Source organism: Puma concolor, chromosome B1 (genome assembly GCF_028749965.1).
Source record: "Puma concolor isolate L17-30 chromosome B1, mPumCon1.1.hap2, whole genome shotgun sequence".
NCBI lineage: Eukaryota > Metazoa > Chordata > Mammalia > Carnivora > Felidae > Puma > Puma concolor.
Genome location: NC_141670.1, coordinates 193537910 through 193548114, shown reverse-complemented (window position 1 = coordinate 193548114; position 10205 = coordinate 193537910). Strand labels below are relative to the sequence as shown.

Below are 10205 nucleotides of genomic sequence, written 5' to 3'. Positions count from 1 at the left end.
GGTACATTTTCAATGCTTAAGCATTATAAAAAGTGTATTTCTTGGCCATATCATCATCTAATGTGGGTGTTCCTGGTAAAGTGGCTTCTACTTATTCAGAGATCTCTGCTTCTTCCATTTTCTTGGCTGTGCCCTCCTTTAAATTTTTAGAGTCCTCTCTTCAGCTGACAGGGGGAAAAGATAGAGAGGATCATATGTAAATGGTTGTCACGGGCAAGGATTTCATGCCATTGGCCACAGCACAGTACCATGACCACATCTAGCTGCAAGAGAAGTAGGAAAATGCATTCTAGTTGCCTGTGTGGGAATAAAAGGAACTGACAGTTTATGCTGCAGATATCTGTCTCTTCCCCATGTTTCAGAGGATGCTGACTTCACTCACCTCTCCTCTACCCCAAAATGAAGCATGTAACTTAGCCCTCACCTATTCTGTTCATAAATGGGCATATGACCTAAGTTAGTTGAGTCAAACTGGAACTCCAGAGTTTTGTTGAGTGTTTGGGTGAATACTCTTTTTTGATGGAAATAAACAAAGGAACATGTGGTTCTATGGCAGCCACCCTGAGATTGGAGGTATGATGGGAGGTGCCTTAGAGATTGAAGCCAACACTTAAAAGTAGACCCAGAAATGGAGACAGAGAAACCACTTTCTGGTGATTGTTTTAGCTGTTGGATCAAGTTTTACCTGAAGGCTTATCTAGTTTTTCAGTCAGAGGACCCAGTCAGTTCCCTTTGTTTAATTGAGTTTGATTTATAGTTTGTTCTTGAAAAATTTCAGTCTTGTAGATGGTATCATAAGTGATACAATTACACAATGATTTGGGGAGTATATAGTATTTATGTGACTTTATTTGGGGAATGATTTAGTTGGAGAAATGGACTGTTTCTTAATTTAAGACATTGTAATTACATCTGATTACACACTCACTAGTTCAACAAAGACTTCGTATCACTTATCTATTGTGCTTTTTAACATCACTAGCTCTTTGACTTCCTCTTTGGCAGTACTGGCCATTTCAATGGTTGCACCATTTAAACTCCTATCTCTAAATACATTGGATTTAAAACAAAAGCCAGGGTAGGGTAGGGATCACACTTCTCCATGTGGCTACACGCATATGGATGCACATTCAGCATTTCTATTTAATACTTCCTGAGAACTAACAGTTAGTGCAGTGATATGTCCAAATCTGTTCATCAGTGGCCTGGTAAAACAAAACTTCAAGATATATAATGTTATGGTAACAATAGGGCTTTTAGAATTTCTTTGAGACAGAAGAGGAAGCAATCAGCCAGATAAGGCATGGACTACTTTATTAGACAGTATATGGATTCAGGATTTATAACAAAATAAAACATTTGAAACAAATTGGAAGTTTATTTCTCTTTCACAGAGAAATATGAGCTGGTATTAAGACTCTGCTCTGAGAATTCTTCAGAGACCCATGTTCCTTCCATTTTGTTGTTCTCATGTCAGTAGGATGTTGTTCACATGGTCCAAGGTTGCTCACTAGCATGTCTGAGTTTCAGCTAGGGAGAAGATGGACAGGGGAAGGGGGAGGGGGATTGGTTGGAATAGCTTAATTGTGCCATGGTAATAAAATATTACCAATAAATAAGCCAATTAAGCCAATAAATATTAGTGGCTTAATATTACCAATAAATAAGCCAATTAAGCCAATAAATATTAGTGGCTTATTTTTTGCTCACGTTATATGCTTAACATGGGTTGCTGGACCTGCATCATCAGGAGCATTGCTAAGGCCTGTGGCAGGACAAGGGCAAGCTGGATAGTCTTGCAACAGCAGTTAAATGATTGTGCCCTTCACCTGTTGGCCATAACTGGTCACATGGCTGCACCTAACATTGAAGAGTCAGGAATTACAATCCTACAGTGGACTGTGAATGGACAATCTTAATGACTACTACAGAGGGCATGCCCTTTCAAAGCATGACCAGAAAGATGCATGTAGCAATTTTTCTCACATTCTATTAGTCAGAATCCAGGCATACAGTTACCCCTAGCCAGAGAGGAAGTTGGTAAATTCAAGTCTTCATTTCTGTTACAGTGGTTATGTTTTAGCGTTTCCTTTTGAATCCTTCTTAGAGTTTCCACCTCTTAGCTTACATGACATCTGTTCTTCCATTTTGTCCCCTTTTTCCATTAGAGCCTTAGGATAGAAATCATAATTATTTTTGCCTGGTCTGATGATTCTAAAATCTCTGTCACATTTGAGTCTGTTACTACTGATGCTTGCTCTGTATCTTAAGATTGTGTTTTTTCTTGCCTTTTAGCATGTGTTGTAGTTTTTGTTGAAGGCCAGAGATGGTATGTTGGGTAATAGAAAAGTAAATAGGCTTTTAGTATGAGGCTTTATGTTTATCTCACTAGGAGTTATGCTGTTTACTATTTGTACTGGCTATAGATGTCTGAGGCTTCAATTTCTTCTAGTTTTTGTCTTCTGGGTTGTCTTTGGGTTCCCCTAGGAACTCCTTAAATAGAGTCATAACCTTGCAGTTCTTTCAGTTATAATCTTCTGTTATTATCCAGGATCTTGTTGTGTTGTGCTAAGATGTGGAAGGAGGAGGGAAAGCATTCTGCACTCTTAACGGGTCACTCTCAGTCTTTTTTTTAAAGTTTATTTATTTATTTGGAGAGAGAGAGAACATGAGTAAGGGAGGAGCAGAGAGACGGAGAGAGAGAGAGAGAGAGAGAGAGAGAGAGAGAGAGATGTTGATATTCAAGCAGGCTCATGCTCAGTATGGAGCCTGAGATGGGTCTCAATCTCATGACTGTGAGATCATGACCTGAGCCTATATCAAGGGTTGGATGCATAACCAACTGAACCACCCAGGTGCCCCTACTGTCAATCTTTTAGTGAGTATGTGTCATGGGCTGTGACCTTCACAAGTGCTTCTCAGCTTTTTATTTACTTATTTTTTATTTAGGTGATACAGGAAGGTTATAGGCAGGACTGGAGTTGGGTATTTCCTTTCTCCCACATGAATTAGGCTCTAATAAAGTAGTTTCCCTTAAGGGTAAATGAAAAAGAGAAAGTTCTGGATGTGTTTAAGCTGGTTACTTTCCCCCTCCCTTTCTGTTGGAAGCACAAAAGGAGTTTCTTCCAGTCTTCACCATCAGAACCTGATGGGCTCCTGGAGGCAACACAACAGGAACACATGAAAGTACGGGGCTCCTCTATTAGGTTGGGCCCTGGGCATTTTAAACTCTCACAGCAGTCCACGTCAGCCTCCAACAGTTCATCCATTACAGCTTAAGTTCTCTACCTATTCTTGGCTCCAGCAACTTCCACTCCTGGTAAGTTGTGATTCTCTGGATTTGCCTGTTTGTGTCTTCAGTTTTCAGGGCATTAGTTTTCCTTGAGATCTCAATTCTCTGATGGATTTAAGTAGAGCTCTTGACTTTCAGTTTGTTGGTTTCTTTTTCTTGTTGTGAGGAAGGGGGTGACAACTTCCAAGTGCTTTATATGTCTGAGCAGAAGCCAGTTGTTGATAGTGGTTTCATCATTACTGTAAACTGGTAAATGTATTTAGGGCTAGAGGCCATGTGTCTAGTTAATAATTAGGATTCTAGGGGTGCCAGCCTGGCTTAGTTAGGAGAGTGTGCAGGTCTTGATCTCAGGGTCATGAGTTCAAGCCCTATATTGGGTGTAGAGATTGCTTAAATGAATGAATGAATGAATGAATGAATGAATGAATAACTAAATAAATAAATAAACTTTAAAAACTAATTTGGATTCCATATTGGGGGAATGGCAGTCTCTGACACACCTGTATTAATGAAACTCTAGGTGTGAACAGTACAGGGCTTAGGAATCTCTGAAGAACCCAAAATAGTACCCATTAGACCACAACTAAGCAGTTGGATTCTGCTAAGCACAGAGAATCCCAATACTAGATTATAACTGTGCTAGTAAAGTTGGAACTTTCTGTCCATCTCTCTTCCTTCTCCAGCTGTAACATTGGAGAGCCACTGGAATCCAATCAATGCACAAGAGGATAAAGGTGAGACAGTACCGAAACTAACCTTGCCCTACTGTCTAGTATAAATGGAGGAGTTTTTAGTTGGATGAGGGTTTGGAGTTTTATTATGATGGACAAAGTCCTTGATTATAGGACTGTGACCAGGGGAACAACTGAATTACTGGAAAAGCAATGGAAGCTGGGGGACTGCCAGTTGCCTATCCATTCTCCCCTCCCTAGTTTGTAACAAAACTGGATTGTCAACTAGGCAAATTGCACCCTACCTAGAAAACCGTGTTTTACAGCCTTCTGTACAATAAACTGCAAATAGAAGTGTTGTGTAAAACTTATAGTGAATCTCCTTAAGCATTCCTTTCCTTTATTTTTCCTTTAGCCTATTCCTTGGAATGGGTATGTGGTAGCCAGATCTCCAGCAGCCATTTTGGATTATGAAGATGCAGAAGGAGTGACACATTTTAGGTTTGGGGGAACAGTGAGCTAGAAAGGACCCAAGTCCCTGAGGAACATGAAGCTGCAATACTACTCCTGGACATTTCACTCCAAGTCTTGTTTTATATGAGATATAAATAAACTTCTATATTATTTAAGCCATTCATTTTCAGGGTTTCTATTTATCCTAATGAAACCTTACTCTAAGAGATATAAAACCTACCCAAGATTATATGCAGGAGGGAGAGAAATGGGCACATGGTGCAGGTTTGCAGATCTGCAGTGATGAGAAAGAATAAACTTGATTTCTTTAGAGTCTAGTTCATTTAACAAATCAGTTACAAAATAAGAAACTTACAGCTGAGCAAGATCTCCTACCCAAACCAAGAAAGAGGAAAGGAGGTGTGTAAACTCATGTTCTTCAAGAAGAAGATATCAACATGAGATACACTATGCCAGGATTTTATAGGAATAACACCTGAATGAGAGAAAATAATAAGGGATCCAGGTAAGCCCAGGAGAGCCATCAGACTTCTGTGCAAGTATGACCTCTTGTGAAGAGAGAAGAGGAGAGTGTTGTATGGAAGCATGATAGTCTGTCATGTCAGTTGAAGGAAGGTTGGGCAAAGCTATCAGGGGTCCTAGAGCCCAAGCTGACCCTTAGAGAAATCCTGTGTCTTTCAGGGATGGTTCTGTCTTAATATCTTGCCCCATTCAGTCCCTGGCTGGAGGCATCCCATGTAAGTCATGGCCTCACACAAACTCTGCTGAGAATTTCAGAGCTCAGCAGCTAGAACCCTTGTGAGCACTGAGCACTCTGTGAAGTGCATTCTCATGGCCACACAGAAGCTAAGAGTAGGCAGCTCCAGAGAGTGGGTACCTAGATGTGCACAGTGTATCACTGTGCAAAGAGAATAGACTCATGGTAGAGTGGCAGGATCACCCTGCATCCATCAGGGTCAGATGCCACAATGTAGGTTTCCTGTGGGAGGTGAGGAAACATCCCCCCCTTGATGCCACCTAGAAGAGAAAGAAAGATCTTGGTGTTGATATAAACATGGACTACCAGGCTCTAGGCCGAGATAAATCACACTCAGTATCAACTGCAGTATAGCAAGGCTCACTACAGGCTCAGTTCCACATAAGACATTCAAAACATCACTGCATTTGCCAAGATTTTAAATGTATAAGGGGAGAATTTTATAATCATAAAGGTGAGATGACTTTAAAAGTTGAGAGATTCTTAAAGCATTACATGTATAACAGTGGTAATATATGATATTATACTAGGAGATATATAGATAAAATTATTTCAATAGTTATAACTTTATTTTTAGGTTTCATGGATAATGATACATTTCCAATTACATGTTGATTCAAAGTTTTAAATTTAAATTTATTAAAGTTTTATTTCACTTACATTCAAAGAAAAAGTGGAAATACAGGCAGATGGCTTATGGATATGGCAAAAAATTATGAAGTGAGGAGGTTATCAACAGGCTTACACAACTATCAAATGACAGGGTCATAGTAAGAACAAGACCTTCCAACTCTTTCTAAGACATTTTGTTGGCTTTCCAGGAACGACTGGCTTCTGTAAAGGGAAATCTGGCTACATCATGATAGAGTTTCCTGTCTTTTAGAGAAACAGGCTTACTGTGCACTAATATTGAAAGTTTAAAGAGTGTCCCAACTGCCAATTCTCTGTGCATAGTCAGGTAAATCAAATGTGAGGAGGGGAAATGAGATCTAAACAATGTCCAGAAGAAAGCGAGACTGAAATTTATGCAGGCCTTGAAAAGAAGTGGAAAGCACTCTCGAAGAAGTTAGAATGCAGTCTGGGGGATTCAGGACTGAGCTGAGGACCTGGAGAAGACGAAGAGGGAAAGAACATTGGATTGGAATCGTGTCATGACTACTTTCTATGGTGCATCTTTAACTTGTCAGTGACTGGGAGAGAAAGCTATTTGAGGACAGGCCACTTCTGATTGGGGCTAATCACATGGATGGAAGGTTTTAAAGGTTTATTTTACTTTAAACTTTGAGGAGGTGTATAGAAAAATTTAAACTATATTTTAAGACCCTACTATTGGATAGGAGTCATGTCTTTTTGCACTTGTTATGCACATAGTACATGTGTAATAACTGTTTAGAGGAGAAATGATTGACTGATGCCATTACTCATCAGCAAGCTGAAATAAACTCTTAGGGAACGTCTATATACTTTCTTTCCTTCTTTTGCATCTTAAGCTCTGCTATGATGGCTCCATGAGCTGGAATGACCTCGTTGTCCTAAGAGATGCCTGGATTGAATGTCGTAGGAAACAGCAGAGAAAGCACAATTCAGAGGGGAATGAGAGAATAGTGACAAGAAAGTAAACAAGTCCAGCACTGTCAGTTTTGCTCATTATTTAGGACTGTCCCATAGTTTAGTACCTTGTCCTGTAAGTAAGTGCCTGCTGCCTGATGGTTCTTGACCTGTAAAGAAATTTAAGGAATGGGATGTTTACGACCTGCATGGTGTCCTTATGTTTGGTTCTGCTGGGACAGGAGGTTTGGTGGTCAGACTTGCTCTCAGGCGGCTTCTCAGGCACGTGGTGTACAGATAACACCAATTCTCAGATCCTCCCACATCTCTTTCAATCAGGATATGCTGTGTTATCTCCGCTGAGAGCTCTGGTAGCTATTGTATAGGAAGCCTATAATTAAAATAATGGAAAAATCTGCCACAAAACACTGATTTGTCTTTATGATATATACTCAAAGGTATTTGGATCATTGGAAATATTTAATATCTATTAATTAAATAACAATGAATAAGTGAATGTTTCTTATCCAGTTGTTTTAAATAGATCTTTGTATGTGTTTTCAATTATAATAGTCACTTAGTGTCCTTGTAGAGTTTATTAATTTCTTTGACGGCAAGGGCTAGGTATAGTTGGTACAATAAATTCAAAGAAGCAATATACTCCAAGGGTTAAAAGATGGTAGATGAAACATCATAAATCCTGATTTCTTCTCTTGGCTCTGTCAAGAGTAGTTATTGTAATTAACATTTACTGCATGCTTATAATACACAAGGCGCTTTGCACATGCTATCTTATTTAAATCTCAAAATAAAGCTATGTGAAAGGTACAGCAGGGGTGTCCAGTGTTCTAGCAGGCTTCAGTGTTGTGTTTTCTCCTTCCTTGGCATACCACAAGACCGTATTTCCCCTGGCCCTCTTGCTTGTGGGAACAGGCGTACAACTAGTTCTTAGCAGTGAAGTGGGAATACAAGTGATGTGAGTCACTTCTGGGTCAAGATGGATAAGAACTTTTGTGTATTTTCCCCACGTGTTGTCTTCTCCATTTACTGCCTGAAACAGAGATGGGATCCTAAAAATGAGCAGAGCCATATGATGACAGTTCCTATGATTACTCCATTTCACAGAAGAGGAAACTGAGGCTAAAGAGATCAAGTATCTTACACAGAGTAGGCAAGTGGCAAAGTAGGGATCTGATAAATAGTTTTAACTCAGTGTGACTTCATTGTCACTTAGTGTAGAGCTAGCCATGTAGACTCAAGTCACTGCAGCTCTATAAGTCTCAATTTCCTCAGCTGTAAATGGAGATATTAAGATTGTCTTAAAAGCATGTTATGGGGATTAATGAGTTAACATATCAAAAGCCTAGTAAGAACATAGCACAAAATAAATTTTTTAAAAAAGGGACTGTGTGTGTGTGTGCACACATACACACACACATATATTTGGAACTTTGTCACATCAAGGCTGCTTTTTAACAAATAGTCCATGGTTGAGGCCTGAGAATCTCTTTATCACTCGAGGATTTTGTTCAGTGGCATTTTTTAGATAGGATTTGACCTGTTGTATGAATTATGCCTTCTATCTAAGGAGACTGTTTGGATACTAATTTGCTCTCTTGCTTCTAAGCAACCAGAAGTAGGGAGAGGGTCAGGCAGCTTCTCAAGCTGTTTCTGGACAGCATCTGTTACTGGGTCCTAAAGGAAGCTGTGTTCATCCCTTCTGACAAGGAGAGGAAGCCAGACTGGCAGCAGGGTGGGCCGTGAGCACCTGGGCAGCAGCGTGTGACTCTCCTGAAGTTTAGGAAAGTGCGGTCACCATCATAATTCAGATGATTGCTTTGATTTTTATTTTGAATAAAAACATTTTGAGGCAACATGTTGTAGAGTACTTAAAGTCAGAATAGTAGGATGTGAGTCTTTTTCTTTGGACTTTGGTGTGTTCAATAGTCTCTTGAAGCCTCAATTTTCTTACCTGTAAATGGGGATAATAACTGACTCTCTCTTCCTAGAATTGCTCTGAGGTTGGAATGCAGCTACACCCAGGAAGGTGGTCTGCAAATGCTAACAAACTGTGCAAAAATGTTAAGTCTTTGTTGTTGCTGTGGCATTTCTGTGGTTCAGCTGCATTTGCAGCTTTCAGCATCTGAGAGAATAAAAAAGCTACACCTCATTTTCACTATGGAAGAAATGATGTGTCTGCTCACCAGACTTGCCTGATTGCTTGATCATCACATGACTGATTCTTCTAACTCTTCATTGTGAATGGTTCTGCACCCAGGATAGGCCCATGGAGGGTGAAGATGTTATCCTGTGAACCTAACTGAAAAGGGCAGGAAAGATGGGAAAGAGCCATTGGTTAATGAATTAGCTTGCTTGTTAAGTTAACATTTATTAAGAGTCTGCTAAGTGTGTTGGGTACTGAGCATACAAAAGTGGAATAAGACAGAATCTTGATCTTGCTGCCAAATTACTCACAGCCTAGTAGGAATAACAGACATTTCAATGGGTATTATATGGTGATACAGTAAGGGCAAAGAGAGAGTTAAGTTTAGGGTAATCTGGAAGAACAGAGGAGGGGTACTTAATATATCCTGTAGGTTGGATGTGAAGGTCTTACAGAGGGTGACTTCTTGACTCTTAAAGCGTGAAGAGAAGATACTCAAGTATATGATCTGGTGAAGCAGGAAAAGAAGGGCATTATGGGTAGAGAGACTTCGTGGTCAAAGTTACAGAGATAAGAAATAACACAGTGTAGTATAAGTAGTTGTTGTTCCTGGAGTGTAACATTGTGAGGGCAGGGGTAGGTGCAAGAATGGGAAGAACATATTAAGAAATTTTATCCTGAATTGAAACATCAGAGGGTTTAAAACAGGTTGTGTTTGAAGGTAGGGTGGGATGGTTGACAGCTATGTAAGGAGAAATATCACTGTAGTAACTTATGTGAGATATGATGAGAAGCTGAACCATGGCTGTGGTAGTTGGGATTGAAATAACAACAACAACAACAACAACAAAAGTCATTAAGAGATATTCTGTCTGGAAAAGCCAGCAGTCCTGGAAGAGGAGAATTCTGGGTTTCTAGCTCGGGTAATGGGTTGATGGTTTTGCTACCAACCAAGATAGAGAAGGCAGGAAACAGTTCAGATTTAGGAGAAGACAGCAAATGTATATTGAGCGTGAAAAGATTGGGGGTCACCCAGGTAGGATGGTAGCTGGCATTTGGAAGCCATGTAGTGCAGTAAGTGGGAGCTTGTTGCTCTGTCCCTGTGCACTGCTGGAACTTTCTGGGCATGTGTGGGGCAGGGTAGACACATTTGGGAGAGGTTAGTGGTAACTAAGTGGGAGACTTTTCATTCTTTGGAGCAGACACTTCTCCTTGCTCAAGGCTACTGTAAGCCAGATGTCTTCTCTTGAGTGCTTTACCCTCAATTCCAGGTAACATCCCTTGGCTCTGCTGACGAAA

General features: G+C 40.1%; 1 pseudogene; it reads right to left on the bottom strand.

The window, feature by feature from the left end:
- Positions 1-6940: 6940 nt before the first annotated feature.
- The window catches only part of LOC112858654 (large ribosomal subunit protein uL4-like), a 115654-nt pseudogene continuing 112389 nt past the window's right edge, over positions 6941-10205 (bottom strand).